Source organism: Engystomops pustulosus, chromosome 1 (genome assembly GCF_040894005.1).
Source record: "Engystomops pustulosus chromosome 1, aEngPut4.maternal, whole genome shotgun sequence".
In the NCBI taxonomy this organism is placed as follows: Eukaryota; Metazoa; Chordata; class Amphibia; order Anura; family Leptodactylidae; genus Engystomops; species Engystomops pustulosus.
The window spans coordinates 143,396,966-143,417,986 of NC_092411.1; the positions used below are offsets into that span (position 1 = coordinate 143,396,966).

The 21,021-nt window shown below is 39.2% G+C and overlaps 1 long non-coding RNA gene across 2 annotated transcripts in view; it reads left to right on the forward strand.

The window, feature by feature from the left end:
- The first annotated feature begins 632 nt into the window (after window positions 1–632).
- The window catches only part of LOC140089861 (uncharacterized), a 75,589-nt gene continuing 55,200 nt past the window's right edge, over window positions 633–21,021 (forward strand). Inside the window, exons 1-2 of one of the 2 annotated variants that reach the window (XR_011850063.1) lie at window positions 633–695; window positions 3,655–3,957. This is a non-coding gene — a long non-coding RNA (uncharacterized lncRNA). The remainder of the gene's footprint in view (window positions 696–3,654; window positions 3,958–21,021) is intronic. The other variant, XR_011850064.1, reaches the window with a different exon arrangement.

The following is a 21,021-nucleotide window of genomic DNA, read 5'->3' on the forward strand; positions in this document are numbered from 1 at the left end:
TAGCACATTACGGCCAAATATATAAAGTCTTCTGCGTGGTTTTAGTCTTATTGTTCAATGCACTGTAGATGTTTGCTTATTATAGTGTTGCAAATTTGCAACACCTGAATTATGTGAATATTACTATTACTGGGAAACATGTCTTATATATACTTATTTGAACCAACGTATTATGTATACAACGGTTTTGGTTTATGGGATATGAATTTGTTTTACTCTGTATATTTTCTATTTGTATTTATAGCACAATTAACGATGCAGTCGTATATCTGGACATGTATGGTTGCATAAAATATATATTTACATTCATCATTTATTGGGAATAGATAGTTGCACTTTACTATTTATTATTATATATCTCTTATAAATATTTTTCTATATGGCATAGCACAATATAATATATTATAATTTTTATTTAAAGTTTTAGGTCACATAAATTATTGATTTTTGGCAACATTTCCGATCAAGCACTTTTATATATTTAGCACTAGAATATCTAGAAAAATATTTTTTAGGTTATACGTATGTTGGGTTTTGCAACCACTGCTCATTATGCATGCTTGCCACATGAATATGGGTGTGTTCGCTATGGCAACATCTCAGAGGTGTTCCATGATGAATGGAATGCATGTAGATCATTGGAACGCATCGGGGGACTTGTGCGAGTGACAAGCGTCCAGTCTAGATAATGGACGGTGCGTTCACCACAGTTTGTTACTATACATATTACTTTTTGGTCTTCATAACACAGGTTTGGATAAATTGGTGTTTTGCATGTCCGACACACATATTTTACTGTGCGTAACTGGTCATTTATGAGTGGAACGCACTCAGCTCTGGAACGCATGCATAGGATGGTAGGTTTTATGAATATCTGGAAGTCTTCTTTTTGGCTCTTCACCAAAAAGCTCTTTACCATATATAAAGCACACTTCTAGAAACATTGGTATCCCCTGAGGAAGCCTGTATACCAGGCGATACGATTGGGGTTCCTTCCTTTCCCCCCTTGGACTTGCTAATACAATACTATGGTAATGTAGCTGGTTATACCACTCTCATATTATTTTAATGAATTAGATCTCTTTAATTTGTCTATGGCTCCATCATAGTATTATCATATATTTGCTAGATTTTGATTGTTTAACATTTGCATATCAATATACTACAATATACTTTTTATATACTAGAGTCATATGTATACATTACTGTGTATATCCTGTTATTTTACCTGTTCCTAATAAGAGGTAGTTGATCTGTGGCCAGATTTATTCTGATTTTTAAGTGTTTTTATTTGTCTATTAATTTAAATAAAGTATTTTTCTTTTCTTCCTATTTATGTTTAAGTACAAAGTTGATGTGTGGTTATATTACAGTACACATTTTAGTTCTCTTGTCTTTACATGTTAAATGTTGGAAAGTCCAGAGCAGCACAGCAACTTAGTTGGGTGCAAAGTCTTTGACCCTCTGGCTAGAGCGTCTTAAATATATATTTCCAAAAACAGGCAGCACTCCAGGATAGTGATGAAAACGATGGGATGTCTTTATTCCATGTGCAACGTTTCAGCTCACGTAGAGCCTTTATCAAGCATGTTTTTGGAAATATGTATTTACATGTTAGTGAGCTGAAGCATAGACAACTGAGCTATATAGAGCTTGTATAGTGATATAGATTTTAACTATTTAAATATTAACAATCCAAGTTTTATTTGTCCTTGTTAAATTGTTTGTCATCTGATTACAACATAGAAAAATCTTTAATCATTGTCAGTGATGCCTTAAGGTCACAAAAGTAAGTTTGGAGTTTCTGTATAAGCCAACCTGAGCATAAGCTGAAGCCCCTTATTTTACCACATAAAAGCTGGGAAACATATTGGCTGGAGTATAAGCCTGGGGGGGAAATTGCAGAAACTACAATTTAATAAAATGTCCAGCAAACTCCCCTCAATAATAAAATGCCCAACAGGGCCCCCTCATTAATAAAAATAAAATGTACTTTTCCCTCCCCTCTTTAATACAATTAGCAGCAGAGCCCCCTCAATAATAAAGTATTCAGCAGAGCCCCCTGAATAATAGTGTGCAGCAGAGCTCAAATAATATATTCTGTACGTATAGCTTACTTTTATCCCCATGGCTCTTCTCATGGAACTTGCAGCTTCCCAGCCGTGTGGGCAGAGGCATGTCTATGTGTGTCACTCTGCATTTTTATGTACTAGAGTATAAACTGAATGGGGCTTTTTCAGCACAAAAATTGTGCTGAAAATTAAGCTTATACTGGAGTATATACAGCAAGTGGAAATTTCACACAATGAAGATTTCTTATGCTTTTAACACAAACTCATTAACCCCTTAACGCTCTGCGTGGTAGCTCTACGGCGCAGAGGTATAAGGAGTGTATGAAGAGGGCTCACGGGCTGAGTCCTCTTCATACAAAGGTGGGGGTTTTTGCATTTTGCAGAAAACCCCCACCGCTAATAACCGCGGTCGGTGCTTGCACCGATCGCGGCTATTAACCCTGTCATTGCCGCCGGCAAAGTCGCCGGCGGCGTCTAAAAGACGGCGGCGTGCGGGCGGCGCCATCTTTTTTACGATCGCCACGCCATGGTAGCTATGGTAGCCTCGGGTCTTCTTTTGACACGAGGCTACATGGCTTCTGCAGATTCGTTACAATGAGCCAGTGGCCAGTGAAAATAGTGGGAAAAAAAAGAAAAAAAAAGTTTAAAAAATTCAAATCACCCCCCTTTCCCTAGAACTGATATAAAACATAATAAACAGTAAAAATCACAAACATATTAGGTATCGCCGCATCCCAAAATGCCCAATCTATCAAAATATAAAAACGGTTACAGCCGGCGGTGACCTCCGAGGCGGGAAATGGCGCCCAAATGTTCGAAATGCGACTTTTACACCTTTTTACATCACATAAAAAATGAAATAAAAAATGATCAAAATGTCACACAGACCTCAAAATGGTAGCAATGAAAGCGTCACCTCATTTCGCAACAAATGACACCTCACACATCTCCGTGCACCAGTATGAAAAAGTGCACCAGTATGAAAAAGTTATTAGCATCAGAAGATGGCCAAATTTTTTTTCTTTTTGGTACACATTTGTTTAATTTTTGAAAATGTATTAAAACACAATAAAACCTATATAAATTTGGTATCACCGCGATCGCACAGAACCAAAGAATAAAGCTGAGGTGTTATTTTGAGTGCACAGTCAAAGTCGAAAAAACTGAGCCCACAAGAACGTGACATGCGTTTTTTTTTCAATTTTTCCACATTTGGAATTTTTTTTCAGCTTCGCAGTACACGGCATGTTAAAATAAATAACATTACGGGAAAGTAAAATTTGTTACGCACAAAATAAGCCCTCACACAGGTCTGTATCCGTAAAAATGAAAAAGTTATGGATTTTTGAAGTTGGAGAGTGAGAAATGAGCGGAAAAACCCTGCGTCCTTAAGGGGTTAAAGTCATTGATTCAATGCTTCAATGACCATGAAGAGTGAATTTATCTTAATGAAATGTTATATCTTTCCCTTTATACAGAGTCATATGTAAGTTATAATCAAGTCATACAAAAATGATTGGCCAGTAAGAGATAGTGTACGAAATAATCTTATGAACTTTTATTGTACAATCCTCCCCTCCAGGTGCTATCACAACGTACCTGTCCAGCAAACAACACAGGGACAGCTAGAATTGGTGCAAGCGGTCAAACCTATGTAGCTTCTCAGGAGTAGGAAGGTCAGATACAAAGGATAGAAACAATATAGCAATAGCACTTGATATAAACAAAGAGAAGACTGAAATAACCAGCAACACCCAATGGAACTGGGAAGAATATAAAAGGAGTAATGGCCACTGCCCCCAGCAACTAATTGGTTCAGCCTTCCATCACTCAAACCACAGCTGTATAAAAAACAAGCTCAAACTCTCTCCCAGATTTCCCTAAAGTAAGTTCCCAGGATCTATCAATCCAGGCAGCACAGAAGCCTGAAAAACTGATCCATTCAGAGAAATGTAGTGAGTAGTTTGCATAAGCACAGATCTAGCACTACATAGCTTTACTAGGTTCTTGACGTTGACAAAATAGTACTGTATGACAGGAAGTAACCGTAGAAGGTATTTATAGCTGACACTTCACTGTAAAAACCTTTATCAGAGATAACCCCTTCAGAAGTGGATTATTATACATGCGGCTTTGGTGCTAGCACAAGGCCCATGCCTTCTAGGGAGTCCATGGCCACCCAAACCACTGAGAAGCCTTCACCCATAAAATCTTCATACATCTGTTCATGATCTCAATACACATGTACAGAAGAGCCATTTCAGGAACGTTGAAAGTCTTCCAATGGTCCTGAAATCACAAATTTATAGCAGACAGAAGGGCCGCATCCTCCATTTGTCCAAGAAACCAGTTTCTAGTAACATATGTAGGATGTGAATGCCAGAATTGTAAGGGCTATAATATTCATAAAGCCCAGGGCCCATGGCAGTCTTAATTCTTCCCTGAACCCCTTACATTTCATGGTCAAGCATGACTGCAGTGACTTCTGCATCCTTCGGCTCCACGATTGGACTTATTGTATTGGCACTCCCCTGAGGTCCGCTCATTTGGTTTTTCTGTGTCCAAAACAATATGTACAATAAACCCTACCCATTACTGGACCTGCATGGTGAATGGCATTAAAAAAACCTTTCCAAAATGAATTTATAAAATCTAAGATGAGTGAATGTATGTTTGTATGTTTGCTAAAAGAATCTGCACCTTCGCATTTACAATCACCAAATTTTGCACAGCCACTCCCTGTGACTCTGTGTCATAGACTAGGTTTTGAGTCAAAATTTTCACCTTGCGCTTTCCAATTAACAACCATCTTCAAAAGTCAATGGGGCAGATTTATCAAGTGTCTGAAAGTCAGAATATTTCTAGTTGCCCATGGCAACCAATCACAGCTCCCCTTTAAAATATTCATGAGCACTCGTAAAATGAAAGCTGATCTGTGATTGGTTGCCATGGGCAACTAGAAATATTCTGACTTTCAGACACTTGATAAATCTGCCCCAATGTCTGCTAGCTGCTGTGGCAATTAGCAACCAACCTCAGTTTCTATTTTGCCACATGTCATTAATATGAGCTATGAGCTTTGCTTACTTTAGGCTATACTTGTATACTTGTAAGCTTATGTGTGAGGTAATATGTGAGGTAAAATACAAGGTCATATGTGAAGTGATATGAAGTAATATGTGAGATTATATGTGAAGTAATATGTGAATAAATAAGAAGTAATATGCAAGGGATAAGGGGTAATATGTGAGGTTATACGTGAGGTAATATGTAAGATAATATGCAAGATCATATGTGAGGTGTGATCATGTAACGAGGCACATTTACTAAGGGCTTTCTGACGCATTTAAGTCAGACTGTTCCTGTTCTTCATGGCTAAAACAGCTTGCACAGGTATTTAAGAAGTGTGTGCAATGAGATTTTGTCACATGCGACCCCTTGGTGGCACAGCTGCGCTGGCTTCCATGCGACCCAAATTGGGGTGCGTGTCGTCGGACGGTCCGACTCATTCAGACTGAGCACGGTATTTAACATTCAAATTGTGTTGCGCGCCCTATGTTAAAGATGCACCACAAAAAAGATGGTGAACTCTGTTGGACCTGAATGGGGAAGAGACACATTCATGATTTCAGGCGCATGATCTGAAATGCAGCCACATGCTGTATTATAGACGGACATTGAACTTTCTGTGAACTCGAGTGACTGGGTAAGTAAATGTACTCCAAAATGTGAGGTAATATGCAAGGTCATATGTGAGGTGATTATATTTGAGGCTATGTGTGAGGTAATAAATGAGGTGAATATAAGATAATATGGAGTCTATAGTATGTTCCACAGCATTCTACAAAATGATAGTATATTGCCAGATTCCCAAAAGATATGATACAGAGAGGCACTTACAGAGTTGCATCGCCAACAAACGTTCATTTTGGTCTAGGGATATCCTTGTCTAGCCACCTTTTTCTCAGATGTCAGGAGGTCATAATAGAGTACCTGGGTAGATCAGAGCCAATCAAAGCTTTATTATTTTAGTCCTAAAGCTTTTTATAGTCAAATTTTGCCCCTTCCTTGTGTGCCCTACCAGCTGTTTATACCCACATATATAACAATGTGGTTCTTGGGATAATCCATTTTATGCCTTATATGTGGGCTTAAAGTGCTTTTTGGGCACAGAGGGGAATGAGAGTTATTTGGCTTCTGGATCACAGATTTAGAGGTTTCTGGATGCCTTGTCACTTTTGCAGAGCAAGTGATGTGCCCATGAAGCACCATGACCCCATTTTAAAAACTACAAAAAGGGGAGTTAAACGTTTCCCAAAATTAATGAGCAGCTGAAATATAAAAAAAGTAAAAATGTTTACATTTTTTAGTGCTAAATATATTGTAACCTGTTTTTATTAACACACACTCCAAATCGTTCCCTAGAGACCACCCAAATTTTTATGGGGCATTTGTCTACTTTGACAAAATCTTGGCACAGAACATTGGGCACTAAAATGTCATATTCCTGGAAAAAAAATATACAGTACAATGTGCACTTCCCACCATAAGATGTGCTTTTTTTTTTATCTTTGCCCATAAAGAGGTACCATAGGGGGCATAGTTATTAAAATGGGGTCATACCTTTGGTGTTACCTTTTCAATCTTGGAGCCTATGCAGTTGTCCACAATGTAAATGACATGCGATGTCTAAAATGTGCATGGTGGTCTTTCTTTCCTGATACCTGTCTTATTTTAAACATCAGATTAGGGCCATATGTAAGGTGCTCCTGTAATCTGGAATCTCTTTATATTAGATTGAGAGCAGCCTTTACACAGCCTTTGACATTAGTTGGGCATGACATATTGGTCACTAAAATGTTGATTCTGTAGAAAAATAGCAATTTTCATTTTGCACCAATCATTGTGCATTCATTTATAGAAGTGGTGGATGTTGGGTCAACATGCTCAGTGTACCTCTTGATACATTTCTTTGGGGATGTACTATACAAAATGGGGTTACTGGTTAGGGGTTTATTTCTTAATTTCAATTGAGAGTGAGTGCGTATCTTGTGACACAATTTGAATTTTAAATTCTGTGGTTTGTCCGAATCAGTCAGGTTGTCCGGAGGCCGCGCCCTCCGATTTGTGTCGCATAAAAGCTGGTGCCGATGCGCCAAAATCCGATTACGTGCACCAAAAACCCCTGGCGGTGGAGATGTGTCCCACAGACCCTTAGTAAATGTGCGCCATTATGTTTTTAAAAGAACCTGTGGGATCAAAATGGTACTATACTTCTTGATAAAAGACCCGCGGGATCTAGTTTCCATACTGTTCTGGTATCTCAAGGACAAACTATGATTTGCATTGACTTTATTAGTCCTAGAACACATGTCAAAGGAGGGCGGCACAGTGAGATAGCGGATTAAGATCCAAAGGTGGGTGCAGGCTCGAAGGGTCTGATTCAGGCACCCTAGAAGTTTCAGAGAAAAAGGCAGGCGGGCAGCACTCCGTGGAAAAAGGTTTCTTTATATCACAAGTGGACTTTATTAGTCCTAGTGAAAATGAAAAACTTGGGAAATAAGAACATAGTATTTTCACATTTTTTTCTGTAGGTTGCTTAACCCTTTATCTACGTACCTATTTTCCATGTTAATGTCCACATTATCTTTCAGTTTTTTTCATCAACGCCTTCTACAAGGCCTTCTACAGCTCTCTCTTACAAGGTAGCAAAAGAGATGTGGTTTTCCTTGTCCCATCTAGGAAAACCTATTTTCATATTTCCCAGTATCCCATGGTGGAGCATCAATGGCTACAAGACTCCACATCGCTTTGCATATTTTATGGATGTTTAAAAATGTTTATATGGGCAAATGTTTTGTCCTAAGGGATAAAGGCTATTACAGGCGGTCCCCTACTTAAGAACACTCGACTTACATACAACCCCTAGTTACAAACGGACCTCTTGATTAGTAATTTATTGTACTTTAGTCCTAGGCTACAATAATCAGCTGTAACAGTTATCAAATGTGTCTGTAATAAAGCTTTAGTGTTAATATTGATTCTTATGACAACCCAACATTTTTAAAATCGAATTGTCACAGAGACCAAAAAAGTTCTGGCGGGGATTACAATGATAAAATATACAGTTCCAACTTATATACAAATTCAACTTAAGAACAAATCTACAAACCCTATCTTGTATGTAACCCGGGGACTGCCTGTATATGTTTTTATTCTGAGTTGAAATATTGGTGCTTTTCCGACACTCACGGCTTCTTTTTTTGGGTGCAAAATTGTGGCAATAGCGCATCTAATTTTCCCACTTGTTTTTTTGCCGCAATTTTTTGCACAGAATTAGACTAGCTAAAAGCTGATCTATGGAGTTGTATTTCACCTACATGAGTCGGGAGACACTTCTAAACCTTTTTGTTTGTGCGCCAATTCATTAATCCTTTGTGCCACAAACTCCCACTGAAAATTATAGCACACTTACTGTGCCACCCTGCACCCAAATCAATATATGCCTGTCTATTTTTATAACCTAGTTTTATGGGTTATATCCATCAATGAAATAAATCCTTTTGTCTTTGCATGTCAACTTGTGCACAAGAAACTGGATAGAGCACAATGTAACAGTTAATTTTGAAAAAGGACAAACTTGAATGAACTTTAAGAGTGGTCATGTACTTCTAAAAGGTAACAGATGAAAGGAAGTGAGTGAAGCGTCAGGATAATTGTTTCAGAAGGATGTAGTGACCCAGTGGTTTTAATAATGTGGTGATTGTCATGTAGGTGTGGAGGAACATTAAACACAATAGCCACAATGTTTGCTTTACACAGGATGTTTCATTTGTATTGCTCATGGTAAGCTAAATTGTTTGCACAGACGTAAAACAGACTTTACATATGAATTATTATTTAGCATTGTTATTTTGTACATTACAAGTAAAATTGCAGTTGTTACATGTGGGAACACTGTGTTGCAATATGTCATTATGCTCTTCAACTGAGCACTATTCCAGTGCCTTTTCTGATGCCCAAATAGGTAGGAGTTGCCACCTGTTACTTTGTGCTTAAGTTGAGAGGAAGGTGAGTTGTGCATTTTATAACTCTACCTTGTTTAGGAGTATGTTCACATCTGCTTTGGAGGCTCTGTCACTTTAAATTGATGAGGAAAAAGTCCTGCAAAATGAAACGTAATCCAGGCCTATCTTACACCGGTCTGCCTGGCAAGAATGGGTAGGGGCGCTACTACCACCTGTCCCCGCTGTGGGGAACTGGGAGCGGACTTTTGGCACATGAGTTGGACTTGCCGCCCAATACAGAAATTCTGGAAAGAAGTGGTCGACTTCCTAGCCCAATTAATACACATCCCAATACCCCTGAGGGATGCCTTCTGGGCCTCCTTGCTGAAGAAGATTGGTCTCTTTACCAAGAGACACTAACACCCCAAACGTATCGTATTGGAAAGCACAAATTAACCAAATGCTACCGTTTGAGAAGCTGATATATAAGCACTGGAAACGCCCAGATAAATTTGAACAAATATGGGGAACCTGGTGCGAGTCTAATGAAACAAATTACTCCATTCGAAGATTTAGACAGGCATTGACTGTCTTAAACCCTACCACATAATTGACTTTGTCTTGTAACTTTGCAGTTATAGCCTTGACGGGTACGATATAACTGAGCAGCCTACGAAACTAAGCTTACTAGATCTAAAAGGGTAGAGATCACAGGGACAGGACAAGGGAAAGTTAACTAACAACAAAAAATTGCTGACAGGTAAATAAATGAAAAGATGCTAAATACTTTGACTATGTTTAAGAACCGAGTTTGGTTCTGACCAGTTCTCTTATTATTAGATGTTCCTGTATTATTTAGTACCAGATACCTAATTGAATAGGCAACATGCAGTTCTCGAAAGTAAGACATCACAACTCAACCTTTTTCCTTTTTTTGGAGATATTTTGGAGAAATTTAACAAGTACTTGACTTGATTGTTACATTGTTCACCAATTGTGAATGTAAGGATATGTGCTCCTGGATTCGTTTTTTTTGCAAAGCTGAAAATTGAAAATGAAAATTGTGCAAGAGCTCACCTGATCTCTAGTGGCGAATTTGTCAGAAATAACCAGGACACCTAACAAATTTATGACACCAGGCAGTAATGTTAGACTAAAAGCCGATGACAAAGGGTCACAAACAATGGAAGAGGAGTCCATTGTTCCATGCCCATGAATGCACATGTGTCTTGTGCAGGTAGGTTAAGTCGGTTAAAAAATATGTCAATGGCTTATCTCCTGCAAGACCAAAGACTTGGGTACGCTGAAATCTAGCATTCGAAAATCCAGTAGAAAGTCCCCCATCAGCTGTCATCATTGGAGAGACACGTAAGATAAAGGTCATTCTTGCAGAAATCCATGGGTTGTGTCATATGTCCAATCTGTTGCAAAACTTTACATAGTGATGACAAGGACAACTCTAGGTTGTTTAAATGCTTTCAATGGATCACAGGCAAAGGCAAGTGATTCAAGATGAAAGTTGACTGACATGTAAGCACAAAGCTAACCATAGTCAACTGCTTGAAAATATATGTCACACAGGTGGTGGGGAAAAAAAGCATATGTCACTCAGCGTCTATTTCATTTGCATTTAAAATATATGTATATCTAAAATACACATTTTTAAGCAATGCAAAAAGCACTATGTAGGAAAACAGCAGATGTCAGGGCCTGTATGATTTTATTATTTGATATAAACAGATCATGATGGATTCTAGTATTACATTTCAGAATAAGTGAAGGTCACAAGAAGACTACATACTGACAGGCTGGGGTAAATTTATCATATGATCGTTGGTGTATGTTAAAGCCATATCCCCGTGGCTGTGGCGGGTAGATCATGAAGCTTAGACCTCTGGATTCATACAAAACTATGCCAAGTCCGACCTGGCATAGTTTTCAGTAAAAATCTGTGAACATTCATTTTTACAATATGTGCAGGCACGGGGCAGAAATGCCCCCTGCCTGCCCACTCCGCTGGTGGCAGCGCTCCTCCATGCCCACATGGCATGAAGATGGCGTAGTTGATGTAGTAATCTCAATTCTTGCAATAAGCAAGAAGCTGTGATTATATCAGTCTTTCTATGCCACTGAATGGTGGGCTTCAACTGCTAGGTACCTCATTAATTCTGAGCTGAAATGGGTCTTTTCCATGGTTTTGATTGTAATTGTACTTCCTAGTGACTGCATTTCATATCCCATGCCGGTTACTGAGAAGCAGGAAGGAAAATTCTAAATACAATGAAATTGTAGAAAGTTATATACTGGAACACGGTAGGTTTTATACGTGTTGCTACCTGACCATATGATCATTGCAAATACCGTACCGGAAAGATAATTAAATGCATATATAGGATGTGTTTGTACACCCATATGATTTGCCATTTTTACTCACCTATCTCCCCTTTAAACCGAAATAAGTAATCCACTGTATGTACATGAGCAATAACCCCATCATTATTTGCCCTCTTATCTTCATTTTCCACTAGCCATTTTCTCTGCAGTCCACAAATTTGAAATTCTTGCTGTGTTGTAGCATGGGGACCTAACTCTAGTAACTTTTTGTTTCTCCTTTCCCTTTCTATGAGCTTCTATTTAATCTAACATATCATTGAGCTTTTTTTCTGTCATATTGGCAGGATGGAATTCAGCAGAGTGAAAAGCAGATATTGGGGCAGATTTATCAAACAGTCTGAAAGTCAGAATATTTCCAGTTGCCCATGGCAACCAATCACAGCTCAGCTTTCATTTCACCAGTGCTCATGAATATTTTAAAGGGGAGCTGTGATTGGTTGCCATGGGCAATTGGAAATATTCTGACTTTCAGACTGCTCGATAAATCTGCCCCATTGTGTATATTCGAAGGAAAAGGAAAAAAATCTGCTACCACCATTTTGCATGAAGATTTAAATGTAGATTTATAATATGGAATCAGAAATTGAGCTCCCAATGATTTCAGTAGGAATTACATTCAAATTCTGCTCCCATATAAATCATTTCACAAATGGATCTAATGGTGTGGCTAGAAGCAATGTAAAATCATTAGAAGTAACTAAAGTTTCAGAAAACATTTTAAAATTTATTTTGAAATTCTCAAATATGGATGTGAGAAAAGTTCCTCCACCTTGAATCCATTATGTTTCAATAAATTGCACAAACAGTAGAGCATACACAGGACAACTAAGATAATAATAACTTCCATGGCAATTAGAATTTGGATTCTCATCTCCAACTTGTCCAGGGAATTATTAATAAGATTATTGTCAGCATCATTAATCATTTCATTTAATGTCTGCACATCTTTCTGATTGCCAATCTGAATCACATGGGAATTTTTGTACTCTAGTAATTTTTTTAACCTTAAAGACAAAGGGCTAATAGCCACATCAAACTGAGGCAACAAAACTTCTTGGCTTATTGCATTGACTGATTCTCCTATAACAGTGTGGCCAATAACTGTATGCTTCTGAGGAGAAAAACAAAAATTTGGCATGGTAATGTTGCATGAGAAGCCCCCATAGAAGTATTGTCTTTGGTTAGTTGCAACACAATATAAACCTCCAATATTTTTTGTCACTTTGACTATAGGAACACGCCATTTGGTTAATTTGATGGGACAAGACATTGTGGAAGTAGTTGAATTCTGAATTTCATTCTCATAACCACAAACTGGAATAATAATATCAAAAACGTCACATCGACAAAAATAGTTGTAGCCACGTGAGGAACAACAATCTGTGTTTGGCGTAAGCCATGAGTTCAGTTCTGGGTGAAATATAACTAGCCCTGGTATATTTAAACGTTCTTTCAAAATGCTATCCTCCAGCACCCCTACAGAATTAATAGTAGCCAGCTTATCAAATACAGACGACACTATATTAAAAACAGGAAGGGACAATGTAAAGGAAATATACATTAAATCTTCTTGGCATGAAGAAAGTGGATCACAGACTCTATTGGGATGTGGAGTTACAGATCCTAGTTTTCGGATAGTGTCCAATTTAAGTTTCTTACATGATGTAATGCACTGCCAAAATTCTTTAGAACTTTCACCTGATGTACATTTTGGACAATACCATTTGGCCAGTTCTTCATCAGTTATCACATCTGGTATTTTGCCATTTCCAATATCTTTGAGAATGTCTTTTACTGTATTTAAAGCAAAACTTCCATAGGCATTACAAAAAAATTCTTTCATCTGACCATATTGCATTCCTTTGTTGAATTCTGTCATCAGCCGAGTAATTTTAGCATTTGCTTCCTCTAGTATTTTGCCTAAATTATTCATATTATACATTGTAAAATATTTCTCATTTGCCAGTCCCTTGATTCCATTGAGAAATGAATTGGGAGAATTTACTCCTGTTTGTGTCTGGAAGTAGTTAATATGTTTACTTATGTGTTCTATATCAAATGTGTTCCACACTGACATACCGAGGGCAAATTGGCTTGACATAGATTTAGCAAGTTTATCCAACTCTTCCTGTGAGCTGCTTAGATGCAAAATGTCTGACTGCAGGAAAGTCCTTTGAAAACTTGATAAGTCTTGGCTTCTTTCCTGGTAATCTGTGACAATATCTTTGAGTAGAGAAGCATAAATCAATGATGTGTTCACTAAGTCACAGTGGTTGATTTCTGCCATTTTCCAGTTAGAAAAGTTAAGAACCACAGGTATATGGATGAAATCCACATTATTTATTAGCATTCCTGGGATACGAGTTGCAATAATACCACTGAACGGGACTTCTTGGAGTTCTGGACACTGGGCTATACTTAGGCTACCACATATGGAGAGCATAAGGGTAAGCACTAATGTAAGCTTGACCATTCTGAAAAACAAGATAATATGTCATATAAAATATAATGTATAAAGAAATTTGGCTCAGCTACATAAAAAAAGAACATACTAAAGCTGCTGGTCTTGACCAAAGTGCCCAATCAAATGCAGTAATTTTTTTTTTTAAGCAGGTCTTTAAATAAATCCTAATTATAGTTTAGGATAAACTATAATTTGCATTCCTGTGCTAGCATGTGTTACTATATAAAGTTATACCTTTGGGTGGTCAAACTTTTTGTGATTGTATTATACACTCACCAGCCACTTTATTAGGTACACCTGTCCAACTGCTCGTTAACACTTAATTTCTAATCAGCCAATCACATGGCGGCAACTCAGTGCATTTAGGCATGTAGACATGGTCAAGACAATCTCCTGCAGTTCAAACCGAGCATCAGTATGGGGAAGAAAGGTGATTTGAGTGCCTTTGAACGTGGCATGGTTGTTGGTGCCAGAAGGGCTGGTCTGAGTATTTCAGAAACTGCTGATCTACTGGGATTTTCACAAACAACCATCTCTAGGGTTTACAGAGAATGGTCTGAAAAAGAAAAAACATCCAGTAGGTGGAAGTTTTGTGGGCGGAAATGCCCGTTTAGAATTTCAGGAAAAATTCAATGGTGATTCGTGGGATCGAATTTCAAATTATTTTTTTCTTATATTTTTATAATTTTTTTTCCTTTATGAGCAAAATGGCTGTGAGTACAATGTTCCCAGAAAACTCTGGGAAGAAGAAAAGAACATGGCGGCACTTTTTTTATTTTTAATATTTTTCAGACTCCCTTGGGTACTTTAACCCTAGGTTGTCTTATCGATCCTATTATATACTGCCATACTACAGTATGGCAGTATATGGGGATTTCCCTCATTCATTACAATGTGCTGATTGCACATTGTACTGAAGGGGTTAAACCGAGACAGCCTCGTTGACGTCACGGGGAGTGACAATCCTTTGCAAGATGACGGCCGTCATCTCTTTGAAGCCACCTGCAGCGATGTGCGGTTTAACACCCGCGATTGGTGCTAGCGTTGATCACGGGTGTTACTGGTAAGCCTTTGCTGCATTATGCAGCAAAGACTTACCGGCCATGGAGAGGGCTCAGTCCGTGAGCCCTCTCTATGCACCCTCACCCAGCATGTGACATACCGTTACGTCACATGCCGTGATTTAATTCATATCAAATTTTCTCTGAAAATTCGGGAACCAGGTCGAATCGAATTTTGATACATTCACCCGTCTCTATTTATAATGTTAGTAGCAAGTAGCAATGTTGCACAATTAGCACACAGAAAAATTAGATAATGGGCACCAAACTACACAGACAAGCTGCACAGCTGGCACACAGAAAAAAATTATATAATGCGCACCAAACTGCATGGACAAGCAGCACAGCTGGCACACAGATAAATTATATAATGCGCACCAAACTGCACGGACAAGCTGCACAGCTGGAAAAATTTGAAAAGTGCATCTAGGGGACACCTACGGGCACTCTGAAAAAAAACCCCTCTAGGCACCAAAAAAACCTATGTGCACTGTGCAAAAAGGCACGAATGCACCTAGCTTGCCTTAAGACGCCCCCTACTACCCCACTACCGCTAAAGGTACTGTGCAGCGCTATTCACACAAGTGTGTCCAGTGCAGAACAACGCTAACACAGTGCACTTAAAATATAGGGATCTGATCAGATAGGGACAGTGTAATAGTGATTTTGGTATAACAGTAACACTCAGCTCCTTTCTCCTGGGAAACAAAACCAAAATGGTGCTGTAGGAAAGAGGAAGAATCTAAAACCATTGTTTTCAGCCCCAAAATGCTGCAATTGGCCAGTCACACTTGACTGGCCAATTGCAGTGATCTGCGGGTGTGACCGATCTGATTGGCCGGGTGACATCGGTAGGAGGTTCTCCTGCCTCTGTCACTGGAGTCCCATCACGATATCACCATGTAATGTGACATGGCGACACGCGATGGAACGAGTGCGCTGGCACCCTATTTGTATGTTTGGAAAATCCAAGCCTTGTTACCCATTTAGGTACATAGATTAGTTCTGTTTTTTCTTTTACTCATGTTCTTTGAATTTTTTAAAAAATTTTTGTTGTGAGGGCCTGTTATTTCTAGTTATATTTATAAAGTGGCCCTTTTAGGGTATAGCCTTTATTTATTCATCTGCGGGGAACTTGACAACAGCTGCATTTCTGTAATTGTTTTGTGATAAAAATTGCATAATGCTCACTGTACAGCATAAATAAAAAGTAACCTTTGTTTGAGTCTTTCTATTTCAGGCCTCATTGTAAGACCTGAACATACTTGTATCACATTTCATAGGCAAAGGTCAGGAACGGATGCTGTGGGGTAAGAGCACCTCTTAGATGCTGCGGGCACTGTTGATAGTTGCTCACTTTAAGCAGCTACAGGAAGTGAGCAGTGCAAGAGAGGGAATCTACAATGATTTTTTACAATGTATTGTCAAATGGTATGCCTATTAACTTCAGAAAAGGCAAAGCATTGTGTCACGGGTGCTCCCGCGACCCATATTGTGGGCTCACTCGTGCCCCCCCAGCGCAGAGCACGTGCCACTCACTTGCCCCCCCCATTCCTGTTCCAGTTCCCACGGCTGTTTGCATGCGTCCCTGACCCCTAGGGTGCACACGCGCCGGCTCATAAATATTTAAATGGCCATTGGTGCTGGCCATTTCCAGGAAATTGTTAACAGCCAGCCTCTACCAGCATTTCATTCCAGATCTATGAGCTTATGTCATTGTGACCCTGGTTCTGTATTAGACTTTGATCCTGTTCTGCCTGCCCTGACCTGCTGACCTGTTGAGCTGCTTGTTCTGACCACCTTCCTGTACCCCACAACGATTCTGCTTTACGTATGTGTACCTTGCCTTGGCTGCCACCAAGGACTAAGTTGCACCTGTGGAATGACCTGGTGAAGACCCGGTGCCACTTAGATTCCCAGATGTCGGCTTACGTCATTGTCCACGGTGGTCCAGTGGGTCCAACGCCCCTGGAGCCTGACAATGTCTGGAATCAGTTAAAGGTGTTCTCCAGCCACAAGCATAACATTTTTTTTTCAATAGTTTGGACAATCAACTAAATGTGTGTGTGTGTATATATATTTATATATATATATACAATCAATTGATTTAAAACTTCCCCTGTTCTTTCCCTTACCTTTTATAAGTACCTTTTGTCGTCTGTAATGCAGCTCTGCTAATTAAAATGGCCACAACGCGCCCCCTCGGGACTTCAAGTCCCATCATCCTTTGTGTGTTTCCCATAAACTACCTTGTCTATGATACACGTTGCTAGATGAGATTGCAAAGCGCCTGCACTCCCTACTATGTGCGGCATCAGGGGCGTTCACAGGAAATACAGATGAGTGGCCCCGCAACCCATAGTAAATTATTGCTAGAGCAGGTTGTTACCTGGGAGACCTATAAAGAAACTAAAGAAAAGAATGTAATATAAATGTTTTTTATATCAAGAGAATGGCTAACATTTGTTAATTGGTCCAAATTAATCATTAAACAAACTTAAAAAGATATAGCTTACTGGAGAACCCCTTTAAGGTTTTTTTTTTACCTTTGTGATATTTTGCAGGTCATTCTATCTTTTTCGAATACAATATAACACCTACAAAAAAAAAACAAATATGGGAAACATTTTAGAAAAATAAATCTAGGTGTTTTATTGAATACACAGATAAAAAGATTAAAAAGATAGCACCAAACAAGAAGATCCCTCCCCCTGGAAATATGGGTTCATGGCTTATGGCTAAATTGGCATAGCAGAATTTTAGGCATAAATCTAAATTAAGTTTTGCTTGGGGATATTGTAGTGGCACTTATCAATTTCCAACCTTTCCAGTTCTATGTGCTACCATCAAGACCATAAATCTAAATTAACATTTTTAAAAAAATAAACCAATTCAATAATGAGCCTTATAAATGAATAAATGAGAAGCCATGGAGATGTTAATCAAGCTTGGTGGTTAAAGGTAAAACACAGAGAGTTGCCACACATGTAGTCAGGATTCATGGTGGTGGATCAAGAGAAATCCCAGGTAACAAAATTGTACTCAAAGGGCTATTCCCACAAAGATAAGTTTCTTAAATGTACTCAGGATAACAAAATAACACATTCTCTAATTCAATGTTTTAACAAAAATACAGCATTTCACAGATATAATTCCAACCTGTCTCTATCAGTTCTGGTGTACACAATTTTGGTCGTCCCTAGACCTGACCCTGGATCTTCTGAGTTTAGTGTCGGCAGACATATTGTTCACCTGTCTGATACTGCGAGCTTCTCCCCACCCTTGCATTGCAGAAGGAGCTCACACAGACACAGACACTGACTTCCTGCCTGCAAATAACAACAGCATCTTGAGGAGAGTAAAGTTACAGACAGATAAGATCTTTATCCCTCGGAGGGGGGTGGAGGTATATAGCAGAGCTGTATATGTTATGGCTGTGATTGTAGAACTGAGATTGTCATATGTAATATGCATTTCATGGATCTCATCTCTTATCTCTGATTTGTCTCATGTTTCTTTCTATGTGTCAGATACTAGTGCAATGTTGAGAAGCTAAATGAAAGTGTTTATAAACTTGTCCAACGAGGATGAACTCTGCCGCGATTCATGAAGGTTGTGTACCCAATATCCCGCAAGTGTCACTTCCCCGATCAGGTCCGCCGGAGTTCACTTTCTTCTTCCCGATGCATGTAAGTGCTTGGCTTGCGACACAAATTTAAATGTTGAATCCTGCGCATAGTCCGAATCCGTCGGATTGTTTGATGGCCCGCCCCCTGATTTGTGTGGCGTGAAGGCCAGCGTGATTGCCACACAAAACGATCCTGTGTGACACAATCCCTGGCGTGATCCCCGAAAACTCGGGAAAGCTGACGAAAATGCGGCCGCGGGACCCTTAATAAATAAGCCCCAATGTGCTTAGAGAGTCCATGCCAACACCCTGGAATCTTACAATGATCATCACTGAGTTATAGGAGCTAAAACAGCATTAAAACTGAGTACAATTCTAAATTAAGGGGCTCAAATTATCTTTATTGTGTAAACATCACTAAAGGATTGAAATTTAAGAATTTTCTTTCATGGGCAAACCCCTTTTAGGTTGTGATTTTTATTCGGTATCAGTTTATCAACTACAGATCCTCAAACACACACACACACTGCAAGACCTCATCTCTAACTGCAAGACATTAAGGACTGGAACTATTCTCATTTTTCTATCAGGGGAGGAGTGGTTACGTTTTAGCATAAACACATTGGGGCAGATTTATCAAGCTGTCTGAAAGTCAGAATATTTCTAGTTGCCCATGGCAACCAATCACAGCTCCCCTTTAAAATATTCATGAGCACTGGAAGCTGAAAGCTGAGCTGTGATTGGTTGCCATGGGCAACTTGGAATATTCTGACATTCAGACAGCTTGATAAATCTGCCCCAATGACAAAGTGTCAAGGTGTCTGCTTGTCTGGTAAACTTTTTTTTTCTGCAAAACAACTTCTGCTATAGCTGTGGAAAAATACTGACTTGATAGAGATACACAGTCAAAATGTCTCTCATTAACCCTTTCTACTAGTCTATACAGTACTAATAAACAGATTGCAAGTAACAAAACACTATAGAAAAATGCAGGTTAACCCTTGATGTAAAATAAAGTAACAACAATGTCCACACATGTCCAAAGTTTAATGACCTTCTGTTACAGGGCACTACAGAGCTGCTGAAGAACCTCATAATACACACTGCAGCTGCTGAAGAACCTCCTAATACACACATCAGCTGCTGCAGAACCTCATAATTCATATAGTGATGTCACAGTACAGGGATAATACACATAATGATGTCACAGTACATAGATAATGCACACAATGATGTCAAAATACAGGAATAATACACAGTACAGATAAATACAGGCAATGATGTCACAGTACACAATAATACTCACAGTGATGTCACAGTACATACAAGGCCATGCCCCTCCAGGTGTGTATCTCTGCCCATTCGCCACTGTGTTTACTGTATGATCATAGCTTTAAATTACTGACCGCAAACTATTTTACTACACATACAGAAAACAACCACCCAAAAAACAATGCTCATATTCTTATGGTAACACTTTTAAACATATTATGTATGCATTGCACTGGTATACATAGCCTTATACACTTTCCTGTAGAAAATATGCTAAACATTTTCCAAGGTGGGAAAGGTATCCCCCCTATTACCAAGCATGGTTTACAAGAAGCCTAATAACATGCTGTAGGATTAAGCCAAACCAGTATATCTATTCCAGAAGGAATAGATTCCCAACTGTAGACAGCACTGTTTTGACCTGAATGGGGCTCTTCAGTACAGCGTAGGGAACTGGTTTGGCTGAGTGAGAGCCTTGTGACTAGGGTCAGGAATGAATTAAGAGTTCTCCTTATGGACAGTTTGCCAATTAAGGCCACCTTATAGGCATGTGGAGACTTATAGCCACTGATGCTCCACCACTGGATTCTGGGAAATATGCAAATACATTTTCCAAGGTGGGAAATGGAGGGTGAGAGTCCTCATAAGGGTAGTATTGCAATATATGGTAGGAATGATCAGACTCCATAGGGTTCACTTACCCTAGGGCAGTGATGGCGAACCTATGGCACGGGTGCCAGAGGTGGCACTCGGAGCCCTTTCTGTGGGCACCCAGGCTGTTGCCCCAGGACAAAGTTCACCAGACAGAGGACTTAAATCTTCCTGCAGTCCTAGACAACTGAGATGCAGCTCTTGGCACTCTTTTAAAGTGTCATATCCTTGACTGATTGGAACTGCAAGAAGAGTAAGAAGGTGTGAACAGGGACACAATCTTTTTGGAGGTCCTACTACTGGCCCCACGATTCTTCCTGTAGAGAGAGACCCTGGAGAGAAGCTACAATGATGTATGAATTTGCCTTCCTGCTTTCAACTGTATTGGTGTCCTCAGGGGGCTGATACGATTGACTGTTGTGGAACAAAAGAAAGCAATAAGTTACTGTTTAAATTGTCAAGTTGGCACTCG